We start from the raw sequence: 13186 nt of genomic DNA on the forward strand, positions 1-13186 counted from the left end.
GGGCAGGTCAGTGAGGAATCATTGACCTGTCATAAGCCAATACAGATGAATATGTAATCAGAGCAACACAAAGCCCCGCCCACAGCCCCGCCCCAGAGCAAGAGAATCTCATTAACTAAAAACTACAAATAAAGATTAATCAACCATAAGACGGATTTCATCACCAGGTATCAGTGTAATCAGTATAACGGCGCAGACCTGACACTGTCTGTAGGTTACTGTGCACAATCCTGCTGACAGGGACACTTTAAATTTAGATCTTAGGCATTTGGAAGAGGCAATGAAGAGCTTTTTTTTAAGACTATGAGGGAGTTACAGACTCACCTAAGTCAGGCAGACTGATCTCACCACAATCAAACTATCATACAGAATGAACAGACATAGAATAAAAAAAAAGTTACAGCCCCAAAAACAACGTATGTACGAGGGGAGAACTCCGACAGTAAACCGGAGTTGCACTCATTTATAATGGACCATTGGAGCTACTGTGAGTCCTGACCAGAAGAGTAGAGAAAGTATTAGTGCCCCCATTTCAGGAGATATTGAGTAGTAATCTGAATTCCCTAGGATCCAAAACATAATGTAATTTATGACGTGGAGTGATTCCATGAAACCAGGACTCGAACCAACACATCTCCTGCAGGCGTGAATAAATGTATATTACAGCCATCAGCCACGCACAGCTCAGAGATATATCATGGCACAGGAGTAATGGTTTATATGTAGTTTATCACAATCCTCCCTGAAATTAGTTTTCAATACAAATTGCAAAGTCAGAATAAAGGGAAACTCTGTTGTTATTGTACAGAAATTCACACTTGGCCTCACTGCACATTTACTGTTGTTGATCATAAAAGCGAAGTTTGGCCAGAAAGACTGGACCTGGTCTTGTAGGGACCATATGAGCACATTCAGCAGCACAGAAGGGAGAGAAGGTAGATTCATCCAGTAGTCATTTGAACAGTTTTGGGTGGAGGAGAATGTTGTGGTCGGGATGCAAAATGGTGATCGCATGATTGTGATACGGCCGGACTACACCAACACTAAAGTAGCCAAAGCCGGAGACTTAGAAGAATCTGTGACTTCTGTGTATTTAGTGGTTACTACTCACCTGGGTAGTCATATGTGGGAATCTCCTCTTTACACCGCTCATCACCCCTCACATATGTCTCTGTAGTATTAATATGGGTCAGATCTTCACCCTGAAACAAATATTGTAAAAGTCACAGACAGATGGAGAAGTCACATCTATGATCATCTCTAAACCTGCCATCTCCACCGTTCTCAATATACAAGTATAAAACATAATACTGGTGGATAAAACAAGACTGAAGCACAAGACCTTTACACATCATAGGGGAGGACTAATGACTCCTCTCCATCTACCTGATGATCCTGAGGAACATTGGGATCTTCTTGATTACAGTCCTCTGAAAGAAGAGGACGGCGACCTCTCTCTGGTGCGGTCATCTTACCGGATAGATCTGGAGGAAACACATACAGGGACTGAATTCATTCTTTACATACAGATAATTATAGGCCGTGTGTATTTAATCCTATTACCTGATGTTGTGAAGGACTGAGGAACCTCCATCATGACGTCCTTATACAGATCTCTGTGTTCTTCTAAATACTCCCACTCCTCCATGGAGAAATAGACAGCGACATCCTGACATCTCATAGGAACCTGACACATACAATACCATCATTTCCCCGATCCCTTCATATTGTTACTGTATAATGTCCCAGCATTCCCAGCAGTGTCACCTCTCCAGTCAGCAGCTCAATCATCTTGTAGATGAGTTCTAGGATCTTCTGGTCATTGATGTTCTCATGTATCAGGGGGTGTGGTGGAGGCCCCGTTATTGGGCTCAGGGGTCTTCCGCATCTCTGAGACACAGGGTCCTGACAGCGCTCACTAGAGGTCTTCTTCACTACTGTGTAATCCTGGTTATGGAGAGACACATTAATACATCTCACTACAGACATTCCCAGAGTCCTCACCTCTCCAGTTCTGTCCATCTATTATTCCCATAGATAAGAATGATGTAATGTGACGTCACCAGAATCTCTCACCTCTCCAGTAAGCCGGAAGAGGATCTCTAGGGTGAGGTGTATTATCCTCTCCGCCATCTTGTCTCTGTCCATATCCATCTTTGATGGGTAAATCAGGAAAATTCTCTTATACAGAAAATCTTCACTGAGAGGATCTGATATTGTAGAGACCTGAATGAGAAGAAGAGCCGATGTAACATCATAAAAATCCTGTGTAATAATACAATTACTGGAGATAAGGGAAACATATGAGGAGATTTACTATTTTACAGTATTTAGTTTTCTTCTTTACATCTACTAATAAAACCTATATATTTAGGCCACAGACAACAAGCAGTTTCTTCGGCAGCTGAATACGTTCCTCATAGACTCATCTTCCATAACGCTAATTCTCGTCTCATTTACCGACACTGGAATCGGCATTAGCAATACTGCAAGAGATATTCATTACGTGACAGGAGAAATAACTACTTCATGATGAGGACGACATCTTCATCTTCTACTGCGGCTCTAGAAACATATTTGTCCAGAGTCCGTCACTGACTCCATCACCACCGGCCGTCTATATGAACTCTTTGGGCACCAGAACATAGATGTACACCGCAGGGACAGCACAGGTGCGGCTGCAACAAAAACTCTGGCAGTTTAACCAATTGCTGCTGTGAAAAGCTAAGGCTACTTTCACACTAGCGTTTTTTTAAATCCGTCACAATGCGTCGTTTTGCAGAAAAAACGCATCCTGCAAAAGTGCTTGAGGGATGCGTTTTTTCCCCATACACTTCTATTGACTACGCATTTGCGACGGATTTGCACACTTCGCATCCGTCTTGCGACGAATGCGTCGTGCTTTGGCGGACCGTCGGGAGAAAAAAAACCCTACATGTAACGTTTTTTTCTCCCGACGGACCGCTTTTTCCAACCGCGCATGCGCGGCCGGAACTCCGCCCCCCACCTCCCCGCACCTTACAATGGGACAGCGGATGCGCCGGAAAAATGCATCCGCTGCCTCCATTGTGCAATGCAGCAAACGCTAGCGTCGGAATCTCTCCCCGACGCATTGCGATGGGGAGATTCCGACGCTAGTGTGAAAGAAGCCTTACATAGCTTCTAAGAAGGTGTGACAGAGTTCGGCTCAATGCCTCTTCGCCCCCAAGTACTCGATAGTATGGGGGCCTAGTTACTATGGTGCTTACATGCCTAATAATGGTGCCAGGGGCATACATACCGCATGTGCAGCTGCAGCGCCCCAGGGTCCTGGTCATTGCAGTAATGTCATTTTCCTCTAGGGGAGAGTGATATTACGTTTGGAGGCAAAGAAGGTCAGCTGCATCCAGGTATCACAACCATGCAACACATTTCACACTCCAGGCCACCAGGGGGAGCTCTTGCTCCTATTTATTAGGTTACTCCCCACAGAGGTTAAACTGGTCGCCTGTAGTGTAAGTTAGTTAGTTCCTGGCAAAGCTCCAGACAGGAGTTCTGTTAGTCAGTTGCTGGCTGAGCTCCGCTCAGTTAGTGGGTCCCTGGCAGGGGTGGGATACTGTCAGAGATCGAAGGAGAAGGACACGGAGCTGTGCATGCCCTAAGAGCTGCAGCTCCCAGAAAGAGACACCAAAGGCAGAACTGTATTGCAGAGGGTGAAGGAAGTCATAGCAAAGGAGTGGATACCTGAAGGGGACCAGCCCTACACAGGCTGCCTCCTACTGAGGCACAGAATCCCGGTAGCCGAAACACCGAGGGAGCAACGACCCTTTATGCCTTGCTCCAGAAATCGACAGGACAGCTAATTTCACGCTACCTGTCCGCCTTACACTCAGGAGGCACGGTGGCACCCCTTAGAGGCTGGGGCATGATAGTCCCTATAAACCGCCTCAAACCACTAGTCATACGGGTTTGTCCTATCCATACGGGGGACAGAGAGAGAGACATTACATCTGTGAGGACCCTATGTGAAGGAACTACAACACCACGGCGCTAGAGGAAGGCTACTGATTACCACCTAGACAAGGGGACTCTGGACTTGCCTCCAAACCGGCCGGACTCTGCCTACCCTGTGATCTGGTGCCCTGGACTGTGAATGCTGAAGTCCTCAGTAAAGGTAAAGAGACTGCAACCTTGTGTCCTCGTTCTTCTCTGCGCCTCTCACCATCCACCATCTACACACTGGGAAGCCCTGGGGATACACTTCACCTGTGGGAAGGTATACCATCTAGCTGCCATAACATCACCCCAGCGGACCCCTTAAAGCATCGTCGGTCACCCTTACCGAACACCACAGGTGGCGTCACGAACATTTCCCCTTTAAAGAATTTTCCCTTTTTCACGGACGTCCCAGGGCCACGGACCGGGTCAGCCACTGTGACATCCCCTTGTGAACCGAAGGACCCGGTACCGAGTACCCCGCTGCCCTGACAGGGCAATTCATATTTGGCGTCACGAACAAGATCTACTCAAGCCTGCAAAGCGGGTCATGTGCGCCCAAAGACTGTGCCTAATCGTGATTTGTGCTAAAAGACTGTATGACTAATGGACTGCGATTTGCCTCCAAAAAAATTCCCGCCAAAACCGCCGCAATTACAGCACCATGAGGAGCGCTGGAGAAGGGAATGCCAACTGCTGCTGCGTGACAGAGACGTGCCCATCAGCCAAAGAGGTCCGCCTCCTGATTTGCCAGAACCAGAAGGAGAAGGAGTCCCGTCCCCAGAACATGGAGGGGCAGCGTGCATGTGCGGCCGCAGACCGAGGAGCGGGGATGGCGACCAGCGGGTACCTGAGCGATGACGAAGTGACCCAGGACCATCCCAGGCGACCGGAGGCGAACCCGGACTCTTCGCTACAGGAGGATCCGGACTTCCGGGAACCGCAGGCGGGGGAGCTGAGCCACCAGCTCCTGGACGCAGAGCGGTGAAGAAATGGAATTCGACCCTGTGCAGGAAGATTGCACTGGAGGAGTCACAGTTCGGGCAGCAGCTGACTCCAGAATCCTCATCAGCGGAGTGGACCGGCATCGATCCATCCACAGCAGACTGAGGTATCGAAAGCGACCCTGCCGCAGTAACCGGTCAGACTCCAGCGACCGCTTCAGTGACAGTTCCTCTCCCACACCACTGACAGGACACTACTCCCGCTCCTAGCATCCGTGGGCATACCGCTGGACGTGAGCCCTGAGGGGGTGATCTTTCACTGGGACGCTCCGGGAGCCAGATTGAACGGGTCCATGGGAGAGGCCCAAAAGAGAGGGTCCTATATCGGAGCCCTCACCTGGGAGGAATATCGACGGTGCCTGCTATTACAATGGAAAGAAAGAGAGGAACAGGAAGCCCAACGTAAAGCGCAGATCCATAAAACCAAACAATGTAATATGAGTCCGGCGAAGCGGGGGATAGTAGTAGCCTTTCACCCGAAAAGGGGTTGGGGCTTCATTCAGGAACTGGGACTGCAGGCAGAAGTCTGTCACTAGCCGTGACGTGGAATCCCATCTCCGGGAAGGACATCCTGACCGAGATTTGTGCCGAGGGGATCATGTGACCTACACCCTCCACTGGAGCGAGAAGGGCTGATATGCCAGGAACGTTAAGCGATGTGCACCTGCAGTAGCATCACATGGTGCCAAAACTAAGACCACCAGCGCTATCCCTCCAGCCTCTGAAACAGCAACTCCTCAAACCAACACTACTACAACCGTGTGCATAATCACCACCACTGAAACTGCTGCTGTGGCAAATGCAATAGCCGACATCCGTACTCAGGCAGCTAATGACTTGACAATACATGAGAAGCGAACCGATGACGTTGGTATAGCATCAGATGAGGACTCGGATACAAACCTTCTCTGGCCAGGAAATGTTCGTTACCGGCTGATGCCTTGCAAACTACTGTAAGAGAACAACCAAAATCTTGAACTGACTGCACATAGTTCACCATTAACTGTTTGCCTTTTGCTGCTAAAGTTTATTGAACCCGACCAGGGTTATTTCTTAAAGGGGTCCCTTGTTAAAAAGGGATCCTCTGCAGAGTTTCGTTTTGCTTCAAGGACATTTGTATCATGGACAGTGAATGGTCCACAAACTTTCAATTGCACATAGTTGGCACCCACAAGATGCACCTTGGTTCTGCCCACTTGCCGGCGTGGGTAGAGCTGGACTTGCTTGTATATAGTTTGCACCTTCTTAAAGGTGCTTCCTAATGGTTTTACAAAGGAAGCTTTTACAGAGACTGCTTCTAAAAGAGACTGTTTCTAATCTTGTGTGAGAACTGCTTTGTTTTCCAGAGACCTGAAGAAAAACCCGTTGGCGCGGCAGGATTTCGGGTCGGGATACACGCCTTGCAGCCCGCCCAAGACCAATGTTGGGGGTTAATAACGGGTCCCTCGCATCGTTCCTGCTGTTACAACTTTAATAACTGACTTGAGTATTGATACTTTGCACTACCTCAGTAAAAGAGACTTGAATATTGTTTAAATCCTTAAATGGAATGTTTAATTGTTGCACTTAACAGAGTATATTAAAGAGTTAACATAGTTAATATAGTAATGAAAGCTGAGATTTGAATTTAGAATGATGTTCAATATAGCCGATATTAGAGTATTGATATCCTGATACACTCTTGAATAAAATGAAGAGAGAATAAAGTAACCTGTGGGGGTTGGACAGAAACTTTGCACTTAGAGAATAAAAGTAATAAAATGTTGATTTGCACTTTGAAGCCTTAATAGATAGCATACCCGTAGAGGGTACTTGTGTTTCATAGCTAGTTCATAGTTATATTGTTTTATTACCAAATAGTGTGCGCACAATGTAAATATGTTATGTAACGTTCAAGAGTCCTCACCTCTCTTAAAGGGAAGCGTCAGTTCATAATAATTTGTTTCATAGCATTTCAAAAATGTGTATGTCTTTGTTATGAACTGGTGGTTTAGGAGCAACATGGGACAAGCTCTGAAGGAGGTGGTATCTGTACTGACCGCAAACCCTGAACCTAGCAGCGCAACTAGAAATAGCCGTGGGGGGTACCTGACACTCCCTAGACCCCTCGGCACAGCCTAAGATCTAACTTCCCCTAAAGACAGAAACAGGAAACCTATCTTGCCTCAGAGAAAATCCCCAAAGGAAAGATAGCCCCCCACAAATATTGACGGTGAGAGGAGAGGGAAATAACATACGCAGAAATGAAATCAGATTTTAGCATAGGAGGCCATACTAGCTAGATATATAGGACAGGACAGGATACTGTGCGGTTAGTATATAACTACAAAAAAATCCACACAGAGTTTACAAAAATCTCCACACCTGACTAAAGGTGTGGAGGGTAAATCTGCTTCCCAGAGCTTCCAGCTTAACTGAATAAATCCATACAGACAAGCTGGACCAAAACATAGAATGTACCGAACAATGAAGTCCACAACAAGTGGACAGAAAAGAGCAAAGCAAGGACTTATCTTTACTGAACTGGTCAGGATATCAGGGAAATCCAAGCAGAGATGTGCATCCAACCAGGAACCATTGACAAGTGGCACAAGCTGAAGGGAAGAGCCAGGCTAAATAGCCGAGCAGAAAGACAATTAGTGGAAGCAGCTGCTGACTGCTAAATCCAAGAAGCAGCCATTCCACTTAAAACCACCGGAGGGAGCCCAAGAGCGGAATTCACAACAGTTTTTTGCTAACCTGTAACTGTTGTTTTCTTTTCCCAGTCCAGGAGTACGGGATTTAACGGGGTGGTGGGGTGGTGGGGGGATGGAGAGAGATCGAAGGAGAAGAGACATCGAATGCAGAACTGTATTGCAGAGAGGGTGAAGGAAGTCGTAGCAAAGGAGTGGATATCTGAAGGGGACCAGCCCTACACAGGCTGCCTCCTTCTGAGGCGCAGAATCCCGGTAGCCGGAACACCGAGGGAGCAACGACCCTTTATGCCTTGCTCCAGAGACCAGCAGGACAGCTGATTTCATGTTACCTGTCTGCCCTACACCCAGGAGGCATGGTGGCACCCCTTAGAGGCTGGGGCATGATAGTCCCTATAAACCGCCTCAAACCACCAGTCATACGGGTTTGTCCTATCCATACGGGGGACAGAGAGAGAGACATTACATCTGTGAGGACCTTATGTGAAGCCTTAGGCAGTAAGGAACTACAACACCACGGCGCTAGAGTAGGCTACTGATTTCCACCTGGACAAGGGGTCTCTGGACTTGCCTCCAAACCGGCCGGACTTTGCCTACCCTGTGATCTGGTGCCCTGGACTGTGGATGCTGAAGTCCTCAGTAAAGGTAAAGAGACTGCAACCTTGTGTCCTCATTCTTCACTGCGCCTCTCAGCATTCCCCATCTACACACTGGGAAGCCCTGGGGATACACTTCACCTGTGGGAAGGTATACCATCTAGCTGCCATAACATCACCCCACTTAAAGCAGCGTCGGTCACCCTTACCGAACACCACAGGTGGCATCACGAACATTTCCCCTTTAAAGACCTTTCCCTTTTTCACAAACGTCCCAGGGCCATGGACCGGATCAGCCACTGGGACATCCCCCTGTGAACAAAAGGACCTGGTACCGAGTACCCCGCTGCCCTGACGGGGCGATCCACAGCCGATGCGGCTGCACAGGAGGCCCCCTCCACCTCCGGGCTAATAATGAGAGCAATCTTGCCAGTTTATCCGGCTCTGCGGGGCCCCTGGCCAGATTGCCCTCATGTGCAGCGGGCAGGGAGCAATCCGTCTATTATCTGTATATATATTATCTATCTATCTACAGTATCTATCATCGGTCTATTATCTATCATTCATTATCTGTCTATTATCTATTTATCCATCTATTATCTATCTACCGTATATACTCGAGTATAAGCCGAGATTTTCAGCCCTTTTTTTGGGCTGAAAGTTCCCCTCTCGGCTTATACTCGAGTCATACCCGGGGGTCGGCAGGGGAGGGGGCACTCTAATTATACTAACCTACTCCCGGCGTGGTCCCTGGACGTCCCTGCTTCTTCCAGCGCTGCAGATTCCTCCTGTACTGAGCAGTCACATGGTACCGCTCATTACAGTAATGAATATGCGGCTCCACCTCCCATAGAGGTGGAGCCGCATATTCATTTCTGTAATGAGTGGTAACTGTGACCGCTCAGTACAGGAAGAAGATGCAGCGGTGGAAGAAGCAGGGACACAGCGCCAGCAGTAGGGGAGTATACGGGGAGAGGGAGCGCAGCGCTGCGCGATATTTACCACTCCTCATTCCAGTGCGGCTCCGTCTTCAGCATCCTCTGGCTGTAACACTCAGGTCATTGGGCGCGGTGATGTAGTCAGTACGCGCCCTCTGCTGAACGTCAGTGCCGAAGACGGAGCCGCACGAGGAGCAGGTAAATATTGAATGTGCCGGGGGTCCTGAGCGAAGAGAGGTGAGTATGTGATTTTTTTTTTTTATCGCAGCAAAAGCATATGGGGCAAGTGACTATACGGAGCATCTTATGGGGCCATAACGCATGTGCAGCATTATATGGGGCAAGTGGCTGTATGGAGCATCTCATGGGGCCATAACGCTTGTGCAGCACTATAAGGGGCAAGTGACTGTATGGAGCATCTTATGGGGCCATAACGTTTGTGCAGCACTATATGGGGCAAGTGGCTGTACGGAGCATCTTATGGGGCCATAACATTTGTGCAGCACTATATGGTGCAAGTGGCTGTACGGAGCATCTTATGGGGCCATAACGCTTGTGCAGCATTATATGGGGCAAGTGGCTGTATGGAGCATCTCATGGGGCCATAACGCTTGTGCAGCACTATATGGGGCAAGTGACTGTATGGAGCATCTTATGGGGCCATAACAATTGTGCAGCACTATATGGGGCAAGTGACTGTAAGGAGCATCTTATGGGGCCATAACACTTGTGCAGCACTATATGGGGCAAGTGGCTGTACGGAGCATCTTATGGGGCCATAACATTTGTGCAGCACTATATGGGGCAAGTGACTATACGGAGCATCTTACGGGGCCATAACACTTGTGCAGCATTATAAGGGGCAAGTGACTGTACGGAGCATCTTATGGGGCCATAACACTTGTGCAGCACCATATGGGGCAAATGGCTGTACGGAGCATCTTATGGGGCCATAACACTTGTGCAGCATTATAAGGGGCAAGTGACTGTACGGAGCATCTTATGGGGCCATAACACTTGTGTAGCACTTTATGCAGGATTATATGGGGCATATTTTAATATGGAGCATCTAATGGGGCCCATCAAACTTTATGGAGCATTATATGGGGCTCCTGATTCAATATGGATATTCAAAAACACTTAACCTACTGATGTCTCAATTAATTTTACTTTTATTGGTATCTATTTTTACTTTTGAAATTTACCGGTAGCTGCTGCATTTTCCATCCTAGGCTTATACTCGAGTCATTAAGTTTTCCCAGTTTTTTGTGGCAAAATTAGGGGGGGGTCGGCTTATACTCGAGTATATACGGTTTCTATCTACCTATCTATCCCATTTCATCTATCTCATAGCTATCTATTCCGCTATCTTTTATCTATCTACTATCTATCATCTACTGTATCTAAATATCATCTATCTATCTATCCATCTATCTATCGACCCCCCAGCAATGACAGCCCCTGGTGTATTTGGGATCTTGGGCAATGGAGACTCACTGGACCAGCTATGAGACTCACACTAAAGGCCTCTGTGCACATGTAATAGTATGCAGGTACTGAGTATGTCACCATGGAACAGACAGACCAACAGTTGAGGGGTTTAATAACAGGAATCAGGTTCTCCTCGCAGGGAGGAAGCAGTGGAATATAACTAGCAATAGAACAGTGCAAAAATATGGGAATCAAACAGTGTAACAGAATTAAGCAGGATTTCTTGAGAAAAAGAACACTTTTCAGTCTGATGAGGATTTGCTTGAAGGGTCGTCTTCTCCAACGTAGGCGCCGAGAAACAGCGGCACTTGTCGTCCCTCTGTTGTCCGTGGGCTGAGTAGTCTCTAGGAGCCCGCTGCCTGGGGTTTAGGGAGTTAATGTGATATGCACAGGCTCTGAGTCTCTAGCTTTTACAGCACAGCCTATCCCGGGAAAACGATGGTCAGTCTATTATTAAGTCTCTCACCAGGAATCAAGGGCTCTGCACTGATACCGTGGGTACCAGGGGTCACAGTATCTGTACGGATACCGTGGGTACCAGGGAGTCACAGTCTCCGCACTGGCCAATGTCTCTGCACGGGTCTCAAAGCGCCCCTCTCCAGTCACAGCAGAGTTCGCTTTCATGTACTCACAGGATGCAGTCTTTCTGGGCAATCTCCCTGTATTTGCCCTCTGATCGGAAGCTCTCTCTCTGTGCGCAGCTGCGCCCTGCTCTGAATGCTGCTCACGCTGCTCTGCTCCTTGTGCGCGCACCTTTCCCGCTCTGCCCGGCCTCCTTCCTGTCCCAGTCTCTACGTCTGCCCCCTGCGGGACCTGCGTCACAGCTCAATGGTTCCAGGCACAGAGCCGAGAAGGTAACTGCCCCCAGACTCTTCTTGTGCTTCACTTCCTTACATTCCCCCCTCTTTCTGCTTGCCATTCCACGGGTGAGATTTTCAGGAGTTCCTCTTGGCAATCTTCCAGTCCTTGCACAATCTGCTGCCAGATGAACTCGTCTTGATTGTAGCGAACAGGGGGTACACCAGCCGTTGAACGTTCAGAGCGGGGGCGATGGTGTCAACTGCTGGGGAGGAGTCGAGGTTTCCTCCGATACGTTGGTAGTTTCAGGCACCAGCCCTGTTTCTGGGTTCACTGGGAGAGATTTGGAGTCTTCCTCATCTTCCACATCTACATTGATCACTTCAAAAACTCTATCACGTCACTCCTCGAATTGTAGTAGGGTGCTCAGAGAAGGGATGCCACCCCTATATCCAGACAATGAAATAAATCCGGCACTCCAAAATTATTATATTTTATTTATTTTTAATCCAGTTTTAACGTAACGTTTCAGCCAATCGTGACCTTCATCAGACGCAGTATGCAGAAACTGTAATGACCACCCTGCGAGGAGAACCTGGTGGTCATTACAGTTTCTGCATACTGCGTCTGATGAAGGTCACGATTGGCCGAAACGTTACGTTAAAACTGGATTAAAAATAAATAAAATATAATAATTTTGGAGTGCCGGATTTTTTTCATTGTCTACATTGATCACTGGCGCAGCCGGTGGGGGAGCTGGAGCGAATTGGACTGATTCAGGATCTCGAGACAAACATGGACACAACATATTCCTGTGCAGTGTGCGGGTGGGAGTCCCCTCTTCTGTTTCGGGCTGGACCTCATAAACGGGACCCCCGTTGCCGAGCCGCAGCTTCACTCGGTACGGCCTTTTCTCCCACCGGTACTCTAGTTTGTTGTGTGGGCACTTTTCCCTTACTAAAACTCGGTTTCCAGGCCGCAGGGCTCTCCCCTTTTGAGGAGCTACCTGGGGATGCTCCAATTCTTGCAGCCGATTCTGCACTAGACTTTGAATTGTCCGCAGCCGACGACGATGTTCTTGAACCCAGGAGTACATCCCCGCCCGTGGGTAGTCCTCCTTGGGTTCCAGCTCCAGCTCTGCCAGCCCCTTCCTGGGTCGGCCAAAGAACAAAGAGTAGGTGGTGAATCTGGTAGTGCTGTGTTTCCGATTGTTATACGCCCACACCAATTCAGGGACGGACTCAGTCCACTTCGCCTTCTGGTGCTCTTCCAGGGTCCTCAGCATTTCAATCAGAGTGCGGTTAAATCTTTCACAAGTCCCATTCCCTTGTAGATGATAAGGGGTGGTCCGGGACTTATCGATTTTGTACAGCTGGTGCAGCTCCTCCATTACTCTTCCGAGGAAGCAGGCCCCTTGATCAGAATGGATGCGCTTGGGACACCCGTACACCTGTATGAAGTGTTTGCAAATTGCGTGAGCAGCAGACTCGGCAGTCTGGTCCCGCGTGGGCGTCACTATGGCAAATTTAGTAAAGTGGGCTATCATCACTAAACAATGCTCATAGCCTTGGTGTGCTGGTCCAATTGTCAAGTAATCTATTGCCAGTAGGTCCATGGGGGCCAGAAGACCTCACCGTCTCTGTGGGGGGTTCATTTTTCTGGTGGTGTCACGCCGTAAGCAGCGATAAAGC

At 48.4% G+C, this 13186-nt stretch overlaps 1 pseudogene; it reads right to left on the reverse strand.

Moving 5' to 3' along the window:
• Positions 1-13186, reverse strand: part of LOC138663571 (zinc finger protein 585A-like) — a 170333-nt pseudogene that overhangs the window by 123993 nt on the left and 33154 nt on the right.

The sequence above is a fragment of the Ranitomeya imitator genome, chromosome 2, assembly GCF_032444005.1.
Source record: "Ranitomeya imitator isolate aRanImi1 chromosome 2, aRanImi1.pri, whole genome shotgun sequence".
Taxonomy (NCBI): Eukaryota; Metazoa; Chordata; class Amphibia; order Anura; family Dendrobatidae; genus Ranitomeya; species Ranitomeya imitator.